The following is a 21132-nucleotide window of genomic DNA, read 5'->3' on the forward strand; positions in this document are numbered from 1 at the left end:
ACCATATGTAAAACCATCTCTTGTCTTGGATCACCAGCTCCATTCAGAGTGCATGATTTAAGTTGGTGTGTGGAAGTAAGACTGGGAGGAAGACTAGAAGGCCACTCAGGAGGGAAAGTGAGGTTCCTTCCTGTTCTGGCTACCAGTCTTACCTGAAGAGTGCCAGTGGCCTCCCATCCTGCTGGCTCACCATGGCTCCATACTGACAGGCTGTGCCTCTGTCAGCTGCTGCAAGACACTGAGTTGTACTCTGTCCCTGGGGTGACTGTGATCATTTACATTTTGGTGAAAAGGACCTCCTGCTCCTTTGAGATGAAAGGCTGTATCTAAAACTGAGTCATGACCCCGCTTAACAGGAGCACCACTGAGTTTTTCCAAAAGTGGAATTAAGCCCCTTTGGCATCTGTGAAGGGCTGGCTGTAAAGACTCCTTAGCCATTTCAACAGCCCTAGTCCTTGCTGTTGATTCTGTGTGTGATAAATCTTTCTCCTCTGAGTCCAAAAGCAGTATTTGCATTTGCCAAAATACTAAGGAAGAGGATCCCTGGCTGGTCCAAACTGAGGCTGAATCATTGCTTTTTAAGTTGTTTGGGAGGTGAGGAACACACACACACACACACACACACACACACACACACACACACATTTTCATCCTCCAAAATAGCTATTCCCTTACCTTATAACTTCCTATGGATTCTCATGACACTACTTTTATTTGTCCACAAAATATTTGATCTGGTCATGTGCTTTTGGTATTTGTCACTATTGGGCTCCTATTTTTGAAGAGGAAAGCTGTCAACAAATGTAACTTTCCTCCCTTCCAAGCCCAGGACTTCAAAGCCAAGCAGCCCCATTCAGCCCTGCACTTTTCAGACAATATTTCACAGAACATACCAACATGGCTTTTTTTTTTTTTTTTTTTTTTTTAGAAAAGACTGTAAGTGCCTTATCTTATTCCGTTGGCATTTTCCATGGCTATTTAACCTCTTATTTAGGAGGAGTAGTTTTGGGACTCTTCGCATCTCCCTTAACTCTTCCATCAGATCTTCGAGCTCACTGGAGGTGGAGGGGATGCTTTTGCTTGCCAGCGTACCTCATTACCATCTCTCCTCCCGCCCAACTAGAAACCTTGTGGTTAAAATAACACACAGCCTCTATTCAGAGCTCAAACTTAGAGCTGCTATCGGAGGAGGCAGATTTTGGATTGAGAAAACTCTCAGCAGAAGCATCTGAGTTGCTTTTGAAAAATTCAATGCTTTAGACTTTTGGGAAGAATTCAGAGATCTCAGGTAAATATTTGTTTTCCCTTTTCTTCATTATTTTGTCGAAAATTTGATTAAGAAAATGGGGTCAGTAAACATTGGAAGAAGCCAGCTGCTTTTCCTGGTGAACAGGGTTGTGTCTATGTCTCTGAAAGAAGAATAAAGAACCGAAACAAGAACAGCATGCAGACAGGAGCATTCTGTTTGTAGAGAAAGGGCTGGGTGTTTGAGGAATAGATCAGCCAAGGCAGAGCCACCTTATCGCATTTGGTGACATCCAGGTTATACAGAGGTGGCAAACAGCAACGGAGCTGGGCTTATTCTGGCTAGTGCAGTGGCTCTAGGGCTGCCCATGTGACCGGCTCACCCAGGAGCATTCTCAGCATTATGATGGAATCATTTATCCTCACTGAGTTAAACTAGACTGCTTCTCTTTTCCTTGTCACTTCTCTTCAACTGTATCTATCTCTATTTTACTTCAAATGTTTGGAAAATTTGCTGTTCTATCTTCTCTTTTTATACCTTTTAAGCTCATGCTTTTCTCCATTGATAGATCTTGAAAGATTTGCCTGAAAAAGATTATAAAATGTGTTAGCATTTTACATTAACCATTTACCAACATTTATTATTAACTATGGTCTTTTGAAAGAAAAGAACAGTTCATTGAGTGAGCCATTTATTTTAAAAGCTTGCCTCCTCTCTAGGTATTTCTTGGAATGCAGGATTTTTAAAACTTTTGTAAACATTGGATGTCTATGAAACCTTTCAGTATAGCTCATTGTGGCTGAATCAGTAATTAATTGGCCAGTTTTAATCTCTCTTTTTCTTCCTGAGACATTATTATTTTTCTTTTAAGTCTTTCATTTGAAAAATATTTCATTCCAACTTGATGATAAAGTCAATCACTCAGTCAGTTGTCAGTCAAACATTTATTCAAGTGCATACTGTGTGCTCTCCATTGAAACAGTCACCAGAGTTGTGAGATACTGTTTCAAAGAACAGCAAAAACAATCTTGGCATTTATCATGAACCTTGATTCCCACCTACATCAGTAAATAATTGCCAAACATTGCCTGATTGTAAAACAGAGTACTAACTTTCAAGCTTCAGATTGTGGATGAGGATGAAGTGACCATATGGCTACCACTGCTGAGAGCTCCCAAGGCATCAGGTACCAAGATAAACACTTTACAATTATTTCATTTTATTCTCAACAGCCTTCATTTTATACATGCAGAATGGGAAAGGAGCTAAGTACCCAATGGCATCCTGCTGACAAGTGGTAGACTCAATGCTCTCAGCCTATTTGAGGCCATCACCCATACAAAGCCAGCATCAAAAGCTGTGCCTTTAAAGAAGTGGTGCTTGGGCTGGGACCAGAAGGGTCATCAGGCATCCAACTGGCCAGAAGGATCAGTGCTGCCAGTGAGGAATTGGGGTGTCTAGGGATAGTATGGCAGTGTGTGCCCTGTTGGGAAGCAGAAGGGAAGAGCTGTACCAAAATAGGCAGGGTGGGACGGGCCCAGGGAGCTTCCTTATGAGGACAGTAGTGTCAGATTTGATCAAACTGCTCAGGGCTATCTATGTGCCTGTGCCTGCTTCCCCTCTGCCTTTCTCCTTGCTCACTGTGACTTTTATGACCTCCTGCCTCAGGTCTCTGTCCAAATCCCACCTCATCTGCCAGGCTTTCCTTGACCCTCCTATTCTAAGAACACCCCATGACCTCCCTCTTTGTCTTCCTTTAAACACTATGGCAAGATACACATTGCACACAATTTACCATTTCACCATGTAAAGTTGAAAGTTCAGAGACATTCAGTACATTGAAAATGTGCTCCAGCACTGCAGTCTGGTTCTAGAACATTTTCATCACCCCCCAAGGAAACCCTCTACCTATCCATTGCTCTTTCCTCCTGCCCTGGAAACCATAAGTCTGCACCCTCGCTCTGTTGATTTTCCTACTTTGAATGGAATCATACATTATGTGGCCTTTTGTGTCTGGCAGATTTCACTTACATCCATGATATAGCATGTGTCAGTACCTCCTTTGCATTCTGTGGCTGAATGATACTTCAGCCAATGGATATTTGGTTTATCCATCCATCGGTTTATGGTCATTTTGGTTTACCCTTTTACTATTGTGGATAGTGCTACTACAAACATTGGTGTGCAAGTTTTTACTTGACCACATATTTTCAATTCTTTTGGGCATATATATACGTAGGAGTGATATTGGTAGATCACATGGTAATTCTATGTTTATCTTCTTGAGGTATGGCCAGTTTTCCACAACAGCTGCACCATTTTACATTCCCACCATCAATGTAGGTGGGTTCAAGTTCTCCACACCCTAGTTGCCAACACTTATTTTCTATTTTTTTAAATAGAGCATCTTAGTGGGTGGGAAGTGGCGTCTCACTGTGGGTTTGAATTGCATTTCCCTGTGACTAACAGCATTGAGCATCTTCTCATGTGTCTGTTGACCAAGCGTCCCATTCACGTTTTATTCCTTTTCACTTTATTTTTTCCTTATACAGTTTTAATGACTCCTCACTCCATGTCATGTTGCATCTTTATTTAAATGAATAACTTCATCTCTCTTCTCCTAGAATGACATAAGCACCACAGGGACAGGGACACTGCTCTGCTCATTCTTGTATCTCAGTACTTAGGCAGTGTTCGGCATTGCAAGGTCTCAATACGTATATGTAGAATCACTGGAGAGCAAATTATAGTTATCTCCAAGACCTGGACCTAGGACCCCCCCATACTCCAGAGGTACCCTGGGTGGGGGTGCCAGCATTATGAGGGGAAGAGCCACCTCTGCTCTATCCATTAGTTGGTTCATAAGTCAGCTGGTCCATCAGTCATTTGGTCCATACCCATTCTCCAGCCCCCACCCTCACTGAGGCTGCTTAGGCAAATGGGTTACAACTCTTCTACCATCCACCCAGCATTTGGATGGTAAGGGGAGAGGTTGGAGCAGTGAAGTGCTTATTTAGATAATCATGGAGGTAAGAAGCAGAACCAAGACAGTATCAAGTTATGGAGTGAGAGGAACGGATAGGAGGGAGATGGTATATCAGCAACCAACAAGATTAGGAGAACAGCTGGAGTATCATTCAAGGACAACTTCAAGTTTTGAGGGTGCAGGTTGGGAAAATGGTGGTACTATTAAATAGAAGGGAAGTTAGGAGTGGGGGACAGGGAAGGCTTGTGTTACATTTGAGAAGACAATGAGGAACGTGAGTTCACACACCAGAGTGTGGCGCAGGTGCAGGCCTGTAGCACAGTTTAAAGGGGCATTAGACCTTGAGAAGATAAGAGTGGAGATCTGGGTTTGAAAGTCAGGAAGTGAAGCATTATGGGGACTGGTGAAATTCAGAGAATGGGCAAGGTTTCTGAAAAAGAGAGACAAACAGTGAGAGAGTGGGGAAGGGGGGCGGGACAGAGAGAGAGAGAAGAACCTTCTTTCTGTGCTTTGCTCCTGCAATTTCTTAAAAACAGCCCCACTCCTGCTACCTGCAGTCCGTAGCCCTGAGTGAACGGTAGTTGATGAACAAAGTACAGATGAGCGTTTGAGAGTGTGTAACAATGTTCCCGACACAGCCAGCCTTGGAAGCCTACCATGGCTTCTTGTCCCATGAAATGAAGTTCTGTCCTTCAGTCAGTACTTTCTCTCACTCTGTGGCACCTTAGGGGAGAATGACCTCAGTGAACACAGATGTGACATCTGTCAAGACGGGCCTGGAGGGAGGCAGCTGAGGAGAGAACATGCTAGGGTCCAGGCAGGCGGTGGAAAGCATCTCCTTTGCTCTCTCATGTCTTTTCAGCAGGGCACCTTGGACCAACTTGTTCAAGCTCTGCTTCATTGGGATTCAGGACAAAAAAGTCTAACTCTCAAAACATCATTGTGGAGCTTGCTTATGCTTATGAGAGCTACAGTTTTCACGCTGAGTGTATGAAGAAGGCTTTTTTCCTTCAGTGGGAATTCTCCCTTCCAATGGTAGTTTAGGCTGAAATGTGAGATTATGGAGATGTTTGTTGCTTAGATTGGTGAATGTTGACTTCAGGATAAGAACGTAGTGACTGAAATAACCTCCCACAGACTTAGAGAAACCACAGTAAGAGAAGGACTGTTGTTACCACATCCTTCTGACTGTGGTCTCCAACAGGGTGCTGCTCATGTGTGAGGGGTTGACTATGGGATATCTTTTCCTTATAGGTTTCTTTTTTGGGTCCTCAATACTGTCCCGGGATGGGAGCTTCTGTCTTTGATAAGATGCCCATCTCCATTGCAAAACAGTGTTCCCCGATCAGGAGGATGCATGGATGCCCCACACGTCTCCAATTCTGAACCAGAATAGAGAGACATCTTGTGAGAGCCAAGTGTACTCTACTTTCACTCCATGACAGCCACCCCGACACGCTGCCACTCTTGTCATAGAACAGAGCTCTTGACATGTTTTTGGAACATAACCTGCTGACTAAGGTGTCCCAGGCAGACAAAGGGCATTTCAGGATAAAGGTGCATATTTCATTAAATGGTATGGTAAGAAAATTAAAAGTTCTCAATAAGTTGTCCTTCAGGCAATTTGAAAACAAATACAAATTTTGTCTTCATTCTGGAATGAAGGTGGCTTGAAGACTGACTTTGTCAGATATGTGTTGTGTTTTTTCTTCTTTCTTTCATTTTTTTGGCAGCACTAAGGTTTAAACTCAGGGCTTTTTGCTTGCTAGGTTGGTGCTGTACCACTTTAGCCATGCCCCCAACCTCTTTTGTTCTGATTATTTTGCAGACAGGGTCTCAACTTTTTTGCCAAGGCAAGTCTGGACCACTGTCCTCCCAATGTCAGCCTTCCACATAGCTAGGATAACAGGTGTGTACCACTGTACTCAGATAATGATTGAGATGGGGTCTCATGAACTTTTTGTGGGGCTTTGATCCTCCTGATCAAGCCTGCCAAGTAGCTAAGATTATAATCATGAGCCAGCAGTGCCTGGCTTTCTTCCTTTCTTTCCTTCTTTCTTCTTCTCTTTTCTTTTTCTTTCTTCCTTCCTTCCTTTCTTTCTTTCTATTAGATATTACAATTTTATGTCTACTAAGAATTTACAAAAATAACATGCAAGAATTCAAAGTATAATGCAAGGCATATTAGTTAAACATAAAGGGCTAATGTATTATATTTTGAAATGATAATGCCAGCATTATATGCCATGCATACAATAAAATATTTTTCTTTTTAAAAATGTAAATTAAATTTAATTCTGAACTGATTCATAAAAACATAAAATTGTACATATGGGGTGAGATGATGCATTTTCTAATTTCATTCAATCACTAATTAATTTTATGCTTCTTCATCTAACACACACTTGTGGAAGACACTGAAAACCCATTGGTTGTTCCCTTGGGAGGAACACACGACCCTGTCCTTACTCTCTAGTTTTAAAATTAAGAATCAAGACTGCCACGGAGGCAGTGAGAGGCCACAGAGAGAAGGGCATAGAAACAGGTACTGTGAAGGGTGGGCAGTAGGGCCCTTGGCACAGCATTTGATCTGGAGGCTCCTCCTTAGCATGCTCAGCCAGGAGGACAAGAACTGAGAAGTCTAGACATTAATATTTTGCAAGGCATGTAGTATGAAGAGCTCAGTGATCATCTAAGTTAACCTTTTGTGCCACTGCAGGCTTCCCAGTGACAGTGTTCTGCAGGGTGTGTGCCTGCCTCTTTCTGCCACCCCTTCTCTATGGAAAGCAGCTCTTCAAGGTGACAGGTGATGCGTAAGGCATCCTCTACAGTAATGGCTCTATTGTTCTGGAGTGTGGTGGAGCAGAAACACTGGCTGAGAATGGGTGAGAGAGAAGTCAGTGGTGTGCTTCTTTCTAGATGGAGCCCCCCAAAGTAAATGCCTAGAAGGGTTAGTGCAGTCAGATTAATGCTGGGCCTGAGCCAATTTCGAGTGTAGGACGTCAAATCTCCAGTTTGGATCTGACACATAAATTGTAAAATCAGCCTTTGATAGTTTGCACGTATCAAGTGCAACAATGCCAATTAATGTCAATGTTAATCTACCATGACAGATGAAAAACTAAGACAACCATTCATTGGCCTTGGACTTTGAAAAGGTTTATGTGAATTATTTTATAATAGCCTTGCTTTCCTAATTCTTAATTTTCTTAAATCAATATTAAAATTATATTGTACTGTTTCAGCACATTAAAAACTGAACATGAGGATTTGGACTATAAAATAGGCAGAGGAGCCCCTTGGGAGTTAAATGTCACAGTCGCAGGGCTGGTGACGCACAATGAAGCTCTGCTTTTGTCTTCTCATCACCCTTTTCAATCCCAGTTATAATAGGGATGTCAAAAAATTATTTCCACCTCTCTCCATGTATACCGCTTTCAAAAAAAGTCATGGCCAATTAGATTCAGCCATCCAGGGTAATACAGAACCTCAGTTGAGGGGCGTATTTAAGAATAAAATTGGCCTGGCGCTCATCCAGTTTTCTTCTTTCTAGCATGTAACTTCACCTCCCAGAGCGTTAGTGTCCTGATGTATAAAATAAAAACCCAGAGCTCCTAGCCTACAGGACAATCTCATGAGCTAATGTATGGGATGCTCTTAGCACATTCAACCAACGTTAACTATTATTATGCCAGGTAACCTGCTAATAACAGAACCGAGCTGCCATTTTTCAGCTAACCAGCAGTCTGCCTCTCTGTTCTCTCATGTGGCATAAGTCATAAAGCACAGTTCTAATGAAATTGCTCTTTGGTTTAAAAGCCTGTGGCTGAATCAAGTTCAAATCCTGTATGTGACAGGTAAAGCCTCCTATGAGGTCATTTGCCTCTTCTTCCCACCTGCAACTTTCTTGGGTCCTTGGGAGTCCTGCAAGCCAGCAGCCAAGGAGTCACTTCCCTTTTCCTGAGTGAGCCATATGCCACCAGGTCTCTGTATTAGCTTTGCAGTTTCCTCCTTCCTAATGCCCTTCTTTCCACCATGGCCTCTTGACTAGTTCTAGTCACAACTGGAGTTGGTTTCTTTGTGTGGTTCCTAGGATGAGTTCTTTGTGTCTTTCTTGTAGCACTGATGGTTTTCATCTGGAATCATGACTTCTGTTACACTGCAAACTCCTTAGAGGTTGAAGCTAGATCTTGTTCATTGTTGGGTTTCCCATAGTGCTCTGCAAGCTATTTTGTACATAAGCAAATAGCAGCAAAGGTTGGGTGAAGTGATTTGAAAAGCTGACTCGCTAAATGTGTATTGTTGGTTGGTTATTATGGAAACAATAGAGAAGGGGTTTGTTTGGGAGCAAAAGAACTGGACATGTATGCACGTGTGTGTGTGTGTGTGTGTGTGTGTGTGTGTTTGTGTGTAGATTCTCACCTATAAAATACACATATAACCTTTGAAGTCTCATCCAGCTTTTAGTGTGTGAATCTGAGTTATTGGCTTTTAACTGCTTACAACATACTTTTAAATGTTATAGAAAAAAAAAAACAGACTTGTTGGATCATATGGCAGCACTACTTTTAAATATTTTAATACCAAGGACATAGAAAGAATCCAAATATTCATACACAGATGAACAGGTAAAGAAAAGGTGGTATATTCACATAATGGAATAAAAAAGAAGGAAATCCTGTTCAATGCAACAGCATGGAAGAATCTATAGGACATTATGGTAAGTGCAATAAACCAGTCACAGAAGGTGACATGATTCCATTTATATGAGGTTTCAAAAATAGCTAAACTCACAGGAACAGAGAGTGGAATGGTGGCTGCAGGGGTGATGGGGAGGGCAAAAAAGGGAATTATTCAAGCAGTGTAAGTTTTACTTATGCAAGAGGAATAAGTCCTGATGACATACTGTGCAGTATTGTGACTAGCGTTAACAGCACTGTGTTGTGCGCTTAAAATATACTGAGGTAGCTCTCGTGTTCTTATCACAAAAAAATTATAATGACTAGAGATCTGCCACCTGAGACACAAGAAATTGGTTAGTATGAGGTGCATCACCCAGCACAGTTTGAAGGGCAGAGTCCTAGCTCAGTCCCTGGGCCACATGGAATCGTCAGTCAGTGTGAACAGTTAACATGCATGTTAGCTCCTTGTCCTCTGTTCACAGCTCACAGATGTCTCTGGACTGAATGGGGGCATAATCTTCCATTTTCTTAAAATGCAGTAAGTGAAAAGTAAGATTTTTAATATGTTTTGGCAGGACTCTGCTTAAAGAACAAAGTTATGGCTTCTACCATGACCTTTACTCTTAGTCAAAATTCAGATTTGTCATTGTACATCTCATTTATCTTTTAACATTATTTATGTGGACTTTCACTTTTTAAAATTATACATGTTATTAAATTTATTATACACCTCTTCCCATAACATGTAATCTCTAGGGCTGGGGGCACAGCTCAGAAGCAGAGCACTTGCCTAGCATGCGCAAAGCCCTGGGGTCCAGGCCCAGCACCTCACACACACACACACACACAAATGAAATCCCTATGATGACAGGAATTTGCTTATCTTGTTTTTTTTTTTTTTTTCAGTACTGGGGCTTGAACTCAGGGTCTTCACCTTGACCCACTCCACTAGCCCTATTTTTGTGAAGGGTTTTTCCAGATAGGGTCTCATGAACTATTTGCCTGGGCTGGCTTCGAACTGCCATTATCCTGATCTCTGCCTCCTGAGTAGCTAGGATTGCAGGCGTGAGCCATCTGTGCTTATCTTATTCATTGCTGGTTCCCAAGTATGGTATCCGACACTTAGTAAGGGCTCAAGAAACACTTGCTAAAGAGAATTTGGTGCTTACTGGGTACTGGTGGCTCACACCTATAATCCTACCTACTTGGGAGGCAGAGATCATGAGGATCATGGTTTTAGGCCAGGCAGGGCAAACAGTTCGTGAGACCCTATCTTGAAAATAAGCAACATAAAAAGGGCTGACAGAGTTGCTCAAGTGGTAGAGCCCCTGCTCAGCAAATGTGAGGCCCTGAGTCCAAACTCCAGTAGTGCAAAGAAGCTAAAAAAGAATTTGGTGCTAAATAAGGACTATTCCAAAGGGAAAATCATGTAAGCAGTGAAGAAACTCGTTCCAAAGAAAATGAAGCCTGGGACGTCATAATTTCATTGGATCTGGAGAGCAGAAGTAGACCAACGGGAGGTTTTTACCTCTGATTTTTTTTTTCTTTAATTTTTTTTTTTGATTTTTTGAGACAGGGTCTTGCTGTATAGTCCAGGCTGGCCTCACACTTGCTATCCTCCTGCCTTAACCTCCCAAGCCCTGTGATGATAGGCGGCATCACCGAGCCTGATTACCTCTGATTTTTATTTTGTTGTTGTTATTCTTGGTTTTTGATTTTATAATACTTCTGAATTCACATTCATTAATAATACGAGGGGGTTTCATTGTGGTAACTCCGTACATGTGTGCAATGTATTGTGAATGAGTTCACCTCCTCTATTATATTCCTCCCCCCGCCATTATCCTGCCTCTGCATGTGTGTTACTTCACCCTCTTCATTCCTCAATCTCCTCTCCTCTTTACCCGATTTCTTTAGAGAAAAGTCGAGTGAGACAGAAAATGTGAAGTTGGGTATGAATCCCCTGAAGGTTTTGGCAATGATTAGCTGAGATTTTTCTTTCATAATGACATTTTTAGCCAGGTGCTGGTGGCTCGTGTCTGTAGTCCTAGCTACTTAGGAGACAGAGATCAGGAGGATCATGGTTTGAAGCCAGCCCAGGCAAATAGTTTGTAAGACCCTATCTTGAAAATACTTACCACAAAATAGGGATGGTGCAGTGGCTCAAGTGGTAAGAGCACCTGCCTCACAAGCATAAAGCCTTGAGTTCAAATCGCAGTGCTGCCAAAAAAAGAAATAAATGATGTTTTTTGTTTCAAATATAGGGGTTGGGAATAAGTTTAGGTTTCATTTTCCCTATTTTTGGATAATTTTCTTTAACAAAGAAAAACTAAGAAAGATTGAAATTTAGAGGAAGTCTATAGAAGAGATCATAAAGAAAACTCCATGGGAGAGTAGACTACAAACCTCCAAAGACAACACGACTATCCTGGGCGAAACCCAAAGCCAGACATTCAAACTCTCAGGAAATTCGAGTGAAGGAAACAGTGAAAACATGCACACAATCCCATTGCTAAGAAAGAACCCAGATACATTACAGCTTGCCAACACAAGCTCCCAGGCCTTAAGGGAAACAGGAAGTTTTTGGAGCTGTGTAGTAAGTGGATCAAATAAGGGAGAAGTGGGTGGAATTTTAAAGTTGAAACTTTGCCTGGCATCAGTGGTTCATGCTTGAAATCCTAGCTACTTGGGAGGATGAGATTGGGAGGATCTCAGTTCCAGACAAGCCCAGGAAGGGAGTTTGTGAGGCCCCACGTCAGCCAATAGCTGGGTGTGGTGGTGCATACCTGTCATCCCAGCTGCAGTGGGTAGCATAAAACAGGAGGATCAACGTCCTGGCTTGTCTGGAGATGGGCAAAAGTGAGGCCCCATCTCCAAAATAACCAGAGCAAAAAGGGCTGTTGGAGTAGCTCAAGTCGTAGAGCACCTGCCTAGCAAGTGCGAAGCCCTGAGTTCAAACCCCAGTACTGCCAAAATGAAATAAAGTTGAAGCCTTCATGACAGTAAGTTATTGGGCAGTAAGTACTTTAGAATGGTGCTGAAAGAGAGTCGGAGTCATCCAGAGACTGGCGAGATTCTTAAAAAGATACAGAAGTGTTAGGAAAGGGGGACGTTGTCCTACTGAGCACCTTAAAAATAAACTAGAACCCAATCATTCTTTCCTTTAAAGTTTATTCATCCTAATCCAGGCATGGGGAATACAAAGGTGAATGAATCGGGCCAGACCCAATCCCTGCTTGCTTGGCGTTTACAGATGAGAAATTCAGATGATCCCATTGATGCAAGTTTCATTCAAGAAGGGTGGGAGGGGCAGGAATTTGGATGGAAGAGTGACTAGTGAAGAGGCTAGATCTGGACATAGTGGGGAGAGGTAGGGAGGCAGGAGGCTTTCTAAGGAGCTGAGACCTGAGGGTGCCCAAGAGCGACTATGGGAGAGGGACAGGGTTAAAGTGGAAGAATCCTTCTAGCTAGAATTTCAGTGGAGAAAGGACCATAGAACCTTCTGGAGACAGAAGGAAAAGCAGCATAGCTGGAGACAGTCAGAAGTCAGATCGACTAAGGCAGGAACTGTAGGTAGAGCTACCTCAAGCAGCCCAAGGACAAGAGTAGCTACATGAGGTTTTATCCCAAGAGCAGTAGGACATCATAGGGTGTCACAGTTTCATCTCAGTGGACAATGAGATGGGACCATTAGCTGGACTCTACAGATAAACAAAACACACTCATTCATTTGCCAAACTCTTCATATTTTTATCACTTTTGATAGAGAAAGGTCTGGATTAGTCTTATTTGTTTTCTTTCTTCCCCTTCCTGAAGCAAAGATCCCTGAACTCAACATTTTATTGATGCTTCTGGGCTTCTGAGCAGTAAAGACTCCTTGTCCTTATTCTCAGGAATCCTAGGCTATTTTCCCTTTTGAGTCATGGACTGCTTTTAAACTTTTTCATTGCACCTGACTTTTTCTTTCTTTCTTTCTTTCTTTCCTTCTTTCTTCCCACCTCTCTCTTCCTCCCTCCCTCCCTCCCTCCTTTCCTTCCTTCCTTCCTTCCTTCCTTCTTTCCTTCCCTCTTTTTCAATAGTACTGGGGATTGAACTCAGGGTCTCACAAGTATTCTACCAGTTGAACCACACCTCCAGTTCTTTTTGCTTTAGTTATTGTTCAGATATGGTCTTGCACTTTTACCCAGACTGGCCTCAGACTATGATCCTCCTATTTCTGCCTCCCAAGTAGTTGGGATTACAGACATGTACCACCATGTCTGACCATGACTCTCTTTTTTTAATTGGATGCTTCCAATCAGCCATAGGATTAAAAAAAAAAGAAAGAAAAAACTCCACTGTTAGGCTTCCATTGTTCTTTAGTACATGGGGGCTCTTTCAGTGCTGTTTGATTTATTCACCACATGTTGACATGACTTTTATATGTCATTCAGCTGGAATACCTTCAGTCTCTCTGTTTCTTCTTCATTCACTATTCCCAGCTCAGAAGGTAGAATAACTAGCTCATCAGTTCAGTGAGCTGATTTTCCTTGAGAAACCAGCATCTGTTTGTGTTAAGGCCACAGGTTCCTGCATGCACCTGATCTTCCAAGGTTAAGGGATGAAATGACAAAGGCTCCAGTAAGGTCATAGGAGTTCCAAGTAGACTAGAGCTGCAGGACATGTATGGGACTTGTATCTATTTGGAGACACCGTGGGAAGGTGAGTCAAGCAGGAACTCAGATTTTCCAGTGAGCAACTGTAGAATTTTAATTAGCTTTGAGTCCATTTCTCTGCTGGAAATAGCAGATCTCTGAGGATTTTTTCAATAGCATTACAGTAAGTATAACAATTCTGCGAGGAATAATTTACAGGATGTACTTTTATAAGCTTAGAGGCAGAAGAAAGGCCACATCCACCACTGTATCTGATGCATACCCAGAGTTGCTGTATCTAACAGTGTCAACGACAGTAATGCAGATCATTTGGTCCATGCTCTCCACGATTCACAAACATGGTATTGCACAGTAGGTCTTTCTACCATAGTAATGGGCATATCTATGCTGTCTAATATGGTAGCCACTGGCCACATATGCCACTCCTCTGGTGGCTACGTGGTTCCTGTGGACTGAGCCTTGACATTGACTGACAATGAAAGAAAAAATGGAGCACAGCACTTTTTTTCCTGAGTTGAGGTCAGTTGACTTAATGTGACATGAGTTTCAAACAGAAGTTCACTTTATTTAAAAAACAAACAAATAAGCAAATAGAAACAAACAAAAACCAGCAAGAAAAATCTCTAGGATGACTGGGAATAGCCAGTGTCTCACTGATTTGGTCATTTCTCATTACCACTTCTCCAAGAATAAAGTGCTATCCATGGCAAGGCTGGATTTATAGGATGCTACAAGGTTACTCCCTTGGAGAATTCAGCTGCTCACTCGAGTGACTCATAAATACTTTCTGAGCATCTCTCTTGTGCCAGGCACTTACAAACTAAAGATGAGTAAGACTTGACTTTTGCCTGAGCGAAGCTTGTAATCTGGTCTGGGAGACCAAGAAGTTAGCAAATCATTTTAACACATCAGGATAAAGGCTTTGATCCTGGGGACATATGAAGTCAAATGAGCAGAAAATGAAATGCACACTTGCAACCCCAAATTCAAAGTTATGACAGGTCTGGTGAGGATGCAAGCTTGCATGCGAGAGGAGATGGGAAGTGGGCTCCTGGAAGTTGGGTACAAGGCAGGCTATATGGACAAGGTACTTGGGACATCCAGGTACATGTTCATTGGAAGAAGCACATTCCCAGTAGTCACAAAGCCAGTGATAAGGCTAGCTCGGGAATGAACTTAGAGCAACAGACTGGAGAGCTGTGATTTCATTCACCTTGGGGTGGAATCAGCTTTAATAATTGGCAAATATCTTTTAGCCAAACTGAATTAGAAATGAAGGAATCAGGGATCAGAGAATAGCTTCAAGAGGTGAGAGCCAGGGATTTATCCGTCAAGGGCCATATTGGAAACTACAAGTTCAGAGCAGGAGAGAAAAATGGTAGCATGGACAGGGAAGGGCCCAGAGGTCCTGGGCCCAGAGAAAATAGTCTCAGAACCAGAGAGGATGCTCAAGGAAAAGATGGGCTAACAAAGGCCCCCAGAACACTATAACTGGCTGGACACCAGCCCAAATCCATCTCAGACTGAAATCTAAATCTCTTGGGGTCCACAACACCTACACAAGACAATTTGAGTGAACTGGTTTCCAGCAGAAACTGGATGTTCTCCTTTGCACTCCCAAATTGGGGGGTGAGGGGGGGCAGTTGTCAGTGTGCTGGTTTCAGAGATAGTAGGAGGAAGCAAAGATGGGAAACTATTTTGCACCTCAGCAAGATCAGGGGAAGAGAAATCCAGGCAGTTCGGGTAATGAAAATGACAGAGAATGGGCAGGCTAAATCTAGGAGGTATGTGGGAAGGAAGAAAAGAAGGTAGGAGTAGGCGGCTGGGTTTTCCATAGGCAAGAAGGTAAGTTCATTCAGAGAAGTAGCAGAGCTGATTTCTTTCCTCCAGGCTACCCTCCAGTGTTCCCAAGACTGCATGAGGGCAAATGCAGGCAATAGGAAAGGCTCTGTGCTCTCAACAAAAAAGTGAATAATCTGTGCACAGTGACAGTAACCCGAGAGCCCCTGGAAGTCTGACTTGTTCTTTCATATTGCCTCTCTTTCAGCATGGCCTTCCATAAGCAGTTAATGAATTTTCTTTTGACTGCAGTAAAAGTTGTGACAAAGCAGGAGGGCAACTTCCTAATGATTTCCCGAATCAGCTCTGAAGAAAGCATCACATTCTTTCCCTTCATATGACAGCTACCACCTGCTACTCAGGAAGACCTCATGAGCACAGCAAAGTGCTATACCATAAAGACAGAGGCCACCAAGTCCCTAGTCTCTTTATAACACAATGCCCAAGCTCTCAGGGGCAGATGTAATGATTGCATACAATAGTAAAATATAATATTCCAAACCAATATTCCTAACCAAACAGTTTAAGATTTACTTTAAGGAGTCTTATAAAAAGAATGTGTACCTCCCAGTAATTGATGAATCTCCAAGCTATAATCCATCTCCAAGATTCCCTTGGCTTTGGAGCTACCAACCTGAGTTAAGCTCTCAATTTCAGAGTGCTGTACTCATAATAAAAGAGTACTATAAGCAAGGGGCTAGAGCTTAGGATGTATTTGTAGGAGCTCAGAATGGAAGGCACTGAGCACATACTTGTCACTGACTCAGCAAGTCACATGGCCTTTCTCTGTTGGTTCTGAAATCCCGAGGGGGCAGCTTTGGGCTTATGTCCGCCTCTCTGCTCTCCACAGGCAGCTATAGGTGCCAACAATTCCACTGAAGTGCCAATTCCAAGTTCTCCAAGCTGATGTGGGCATCAGATCTTGTGAGAAACACAAGATACTTATATGGACGCTGAACATTGATACTAGTGGACTTGTAAGCAACATTAATATGTGGACAACAAAAGTTGCCAAAGAATGAATACACCAGAGGGACTTACTTGGAGAAACCAGGAGACAAACTAAGTTTTATCAACATTGAAACCACTCCCAACATGAGTGGTTCCTTACTTATGCCTAAAGGTACATTCCGTGGGGGATACAGCTCTTTCACCTCTCAAGGTTAAAAAGGACTTCGATCTTATCAAAGGTCTTTCTATACCTGCACATTTTAAAATTCCTTCTATAGAATACCCTTTCCCATTTTTTTCCAGTTTTTCAATTCTGTGGTTAGTTCATTTATTTTTAATTTTACCTAAAAGTTCTCTTTGTGCTAAAACCTCTGGCTTACTTAGAGCATTTTACCTTCTTTTCACTTTCAAAATTAGCAAAAGAGACTGGCTTCCTCTAGCGACTTTGTCTATTTTGTGTGGCTATAATAAAATACTACGTGTTTTGTATGGAAAAGAGGTTTACTTAGGTCACATTTCGGGAGGCTGTAGTCCAAGCTTGAGTAGCTGCATTGATATGGCCTCCGGTGAGAGTCTCTGACTACTTCATAACACAGTGGATGACATGATGGAGGGAGTGTGTGCAAGAGGAAAGGATCCCATGGTGGGACAGGAAGCAAGAGATCCCGGAGGGAACAGGCTCACTCTTTTATATCAACCTACTTTTGACGAAAATGAATCCATTTCCAGGAGATGCAACCCATTCTGAGGACCAGTTTTAGCCCTGCACGAAGGTGATCATGACCCAATCACCTCCCAATAGGCCCCACCTCTTAAAAGTCCTGCCATTTTTCAATATCACTATACTGGAAATCAAGTTTCCAGCACATGAACCTTTGGGGTCAAACCACATCCAAACCTAGCAGGAACTTTTTACCATAACAGGATATTTTATTCTTCAATAGCACCTCTTAAGCGTTACTGAGCAGAAAATCAGTAAAATCTGAGTTGAAATGGAGATAATGACCTGATTTTCTCTCACTCCAAACATTGCTCCCATAACCATTTTAGTCTGTGCCTCAGTGGGAGTACAAATGATTATATGTCACAGGTTTTGGTGGTTGTTCACAGATTGTCAAATCCAGGAATATTAAATCTTCAAATCGACAAGTACCCAGCATGCTGGCTCCAGAGCTGACCTCAGTCCTTCCAACAGGCAGGAGACTATTTCTTTCTGGAAGATTCTAAGCCACTCATTGCAGGAGGGCTGCCTAACATGCAATAGTGGGCTTTGTGCTCCAAGGTGAGGCTTTTGCCCCTGTTCACCCAGGTGTGGTAAGCTAAGAGTAATACCTCGCCTGCTGGCAATGTCAGTAGGACTTAGGGGTCTGACCGCAGAATGAGTGTACTTGCTAATGTCTTGACTCTAGGAGCTTCCAGCTCTTGGCTTTGCAAGGACACTATTCCACCCAAGCATGTTAATGTCTTTCTTCAGTTCCCTCCCACATACACAGGAATGACTGGACTCCCCCTGCCTATCCTGTTTTCATCCTCCATTCTTTCTCCTTCTAGGGGATCCTTATGTGGAGAAGTAAATGTAGGCTTTGATTTTAGCCCTGAAGTGATTGACTTCAAAGAACTTGAATAGAGTTAAAAATATCGTTATTGCTATCATGAGGAAATTCAAGCAGTTGATCATCTCTTCACGTCTCTCCACCCTCTTACCTCCTACACCCCTCGGAGCAACCCTGACGTCAGCTCCCATGTGTTAGCACCACCTATCTTTAACCATGTCTCAGCTCTGTTTTTGACAGGAGCTTCCTTTAAAGATAAATTTAAGCAGAAATTCCATTATGCTATTAGAATCTCATCCAGAACCCATCTATTTTTAAAAGTTTTTTTTCTTAGCTCTGTTTAGCGATCTTTTAATTATGCCAAACAACTGTCAGAAATCATATTGCACAACTCCTCACAAATGTACCAGTTGGGAGTCTTTAAGTCACCATATTGTTACTCCTCCAGAGTTCTGATGGTTTTAGTTGGCCAGGAGGAGGATGACACCCTGTGCACCTGTGGTCTGAATAAGTCAGTGGGCCTGAAGGAGATTAATGACTTAGCTCAGCCTGGCTCTGTGCAGCCCAGGCCATATGCTCAGTGCTTTCCAAGGCTAAGCCTGCGTCAGGCTGGCATTTCTAAACTTGCCGTGGGGGTTGGCTCCAGTTTCCTCCCTGGCCCCACCTACTTTATCAATAGTGTGTGAATTAGAGCAGAAGATGACAATGAGCTGACAGTGGCCATCCTTCCACCTTGGAGGGGGGCAACTATGTCACAAAAGCTTGAATGTACCATATTCCCTAGAGTGACTTGATTTTCAGTTTGGGTGGGGTTTTGTTTTATTTATTTATTTATTTTTTAAAAAGAATTTTGCTGTGTAGCCCAGGCTGACCTTGAACTCAAGATCCTCCTGAGCATCTAGGATTACACCTGGTGATTTTCAGTTTCTAGGATGAATTCAGATCTTTTATGGAATATGGAAAGGGATTTAAGAGGAGATAAGAATAAGATGTGGAATGTTCACATTTTTCTTCTCTTAAGCAATTCTACCCACTCATCCTCCACTAGCAATCTATCAGTTCTGCAAATACTTTCTCCTAAAAAGTTCCTCAAGCAATCAGCAAGCAAGCAGAGATAAGTTTGGGACCTTTACATATACTTGGGGGATTGTTGGTTTTGGACACAAAGGAATACCCAGAACACCATTTATCTGCAATTTTTGTTGTTGTTGTTAATAATATCCCCTAAAGATGACAGCACTTAGTTAAATAAGCAACCATTAGATTGAAAAGAAAAATGTCAACATATTTCTTACCTGTTGGTGAAAATTAAGCAGGTTATGTAGGGACACATACACACATGTGGTCTTTTTGACCATTTTTATAAATATACGTAGAAATAAAACAAACAAGGCATTTTTAATTTATTTTAAAACAATTGTGTTTTCATGTATTGTGAATAACTTTTGTAGAGCAGAGGTGACGTGTGTGTGTGTGTGTGTGTGTGTGTGTGTGTGTGCAAAATACAGAAAGGCCCTGCTGTTCAGCAGATATCTGGCATCTGCTTCTCTATTCTAAGCGATTAACTCATCTACAATGACTTCTTCCCTCTTCAGACAAATCAGTCAGCATCGCTGACTACAAGAGTGGGGGAATCTATTGGATATTCTATGAAATAACTATTTAGTGAGCTCTAGATATTTTTGTGCATTTCAGAACGGACTTCCTAAAAGGTTTTCCAACTTTTCTGTCCCTAGATAGCCATCAGTAGCAACTAAAAAAAAATATGGAAGAAGCATGCACACTTCACACCCTTCATCCCTGATGTTCTGCTGAGATTTGCAGATGGCAACACAGCAGTAGTTTTCCAAGTGTCTGCCAAATGGGGCAACCCAACCAGTCAGGGAGAGAAGAGGTGCTCTTTAGGAGGCTGGAGGACAGATGCTTTTCCTTGAGTCTCTACTTTCTCTTGAGTAGTCTTTCACTGACTATTCACCAGCAGTTCCACTTGCCAGAGAGAAGCCAGTTGGAGCCAGGAGATCCACCCTCATCAGCTATGGTAGAAGACTGCCAAGCTCCTTCATTCCAGAGGAGGAAGCCTTGTTGCACAGGGGAAAAATGACTTTATTAAGCACATGAAATGGATTGTAGGAGAATCTGGAATGCCAGTCTTGGCCCCAGCCCAGTGTTCAATTCATCAGTTCCCCCCACCACACACAATATATTCTGTCTACCTGGGAATCCAAAAGAGAGTCAAAGGTCTGTGATCCCTTCCTTCTGTCATCCATGGTTTCCTTAATTTTCCCTGCAGAGGGAACATTAAGTTTCATTTTGATAATGAGCATTATTTTTGTACATTGCTTCTCTCCTTGGGATACAAAATCATTATCTGTGCTTGTCTTTCCTTCTCTTGCCTCTTGGAAACCAAATGGACCTCATCCAGTTCTTGCCTTTGAGACACTGGGTTTCTGAATCTGATCATTCTTAAAAGAGAAAGAAACTGAATCAGAGTCTTTATCTTGCTATCTTCCAAATTATTTGATTTAGAACCTGTACACTAAGCTGACTGATCTCTCCTCTTGCTCAAATAAACAAATGAGTTGTGGCCTATAGGGAAGTCTCCTTGAGTTTTGGCTGAGACAGACAGACATTCTGAGGCCAGTGGTGTGTTCTGGAACTCCTAATGATGACTCTTTTCTGAACTGCCCATGGAAAGAGGGATTGCCCTGTTTTCTATTCTAATGCTTATAGTCTCTTTGGGAGTTTGAAGTTGGATCAACCCTCAAATGCCTTTCTATTTTTATTTTTACACCCAGGCTGGTTTACTTTTTTTGGTAGGCCAATTCATTACTTTCACTAATTTTAAGTGAAACTTTACTGAGGCCCAGTAAAGGTTACAGACACTATGCTAGCCCTTTCCTAATGGGGATGAATAAATAACAATCCCTTTACCCTCTCCACCTCCTTTTCCTTTCCTACATCCAGAATCAGTTGACTTAGGCAACTGTTATTACCAGTAGAATGATATTGAAGATTGATGCTTCAATCTACTGGCCACAGGGCCTTACTAATACCATGCTTCTAAATTAGATATACTTTCCCAGCCATCAAGAATCACTTGCTGAGCAACCTTGAGAACTGGCCAAGAATGTGGACTTAGAGGGAGACTCAAAAGGCAGGAGGAAGTTGGGCTCAATGACACACATCTGTAGCCCCAGCTACAGCAGGAGGTGTATGTATG

General features: G+C 42.3%; 1 protein-coding gene across 2 annotated transcripts in view; it reads left to right on the top strand.

Annotated features, from left to right (window-relative positions):
* Positions 1-1134: 1134 nt before the first annotated feature.
* Positions 1135-21132, top strand: part of Jcad (junctional cadherin 5 associated) — an 84735-nt gene continuing 64737 nt past the window's right edge. The window contains exon 1 of one of the 2 annotated variants that reach the window (XM_074056156.1): positions 1135-1288. The gene's annotated coding sequence lies outside the window, so the exon portion shown is untranslated. The remainder of the gene's footprint in view (positions 1289-21132) is intronic. The other variant, XM_074056159.1, reaches the window with a different exon arrangement.

This window comes from Castor canadensis, chromosome 15, assembly GCF_047511655.1.
Source record: "Castor canadensis chromosome 15, mCasCan1.hap1v2, whole genome shotgun sequence".
NCBI lineage: Eukaryota > Metazoa > Chordata > Mammalia > Rodentia > Castoridae > Castor > Castor canadensis.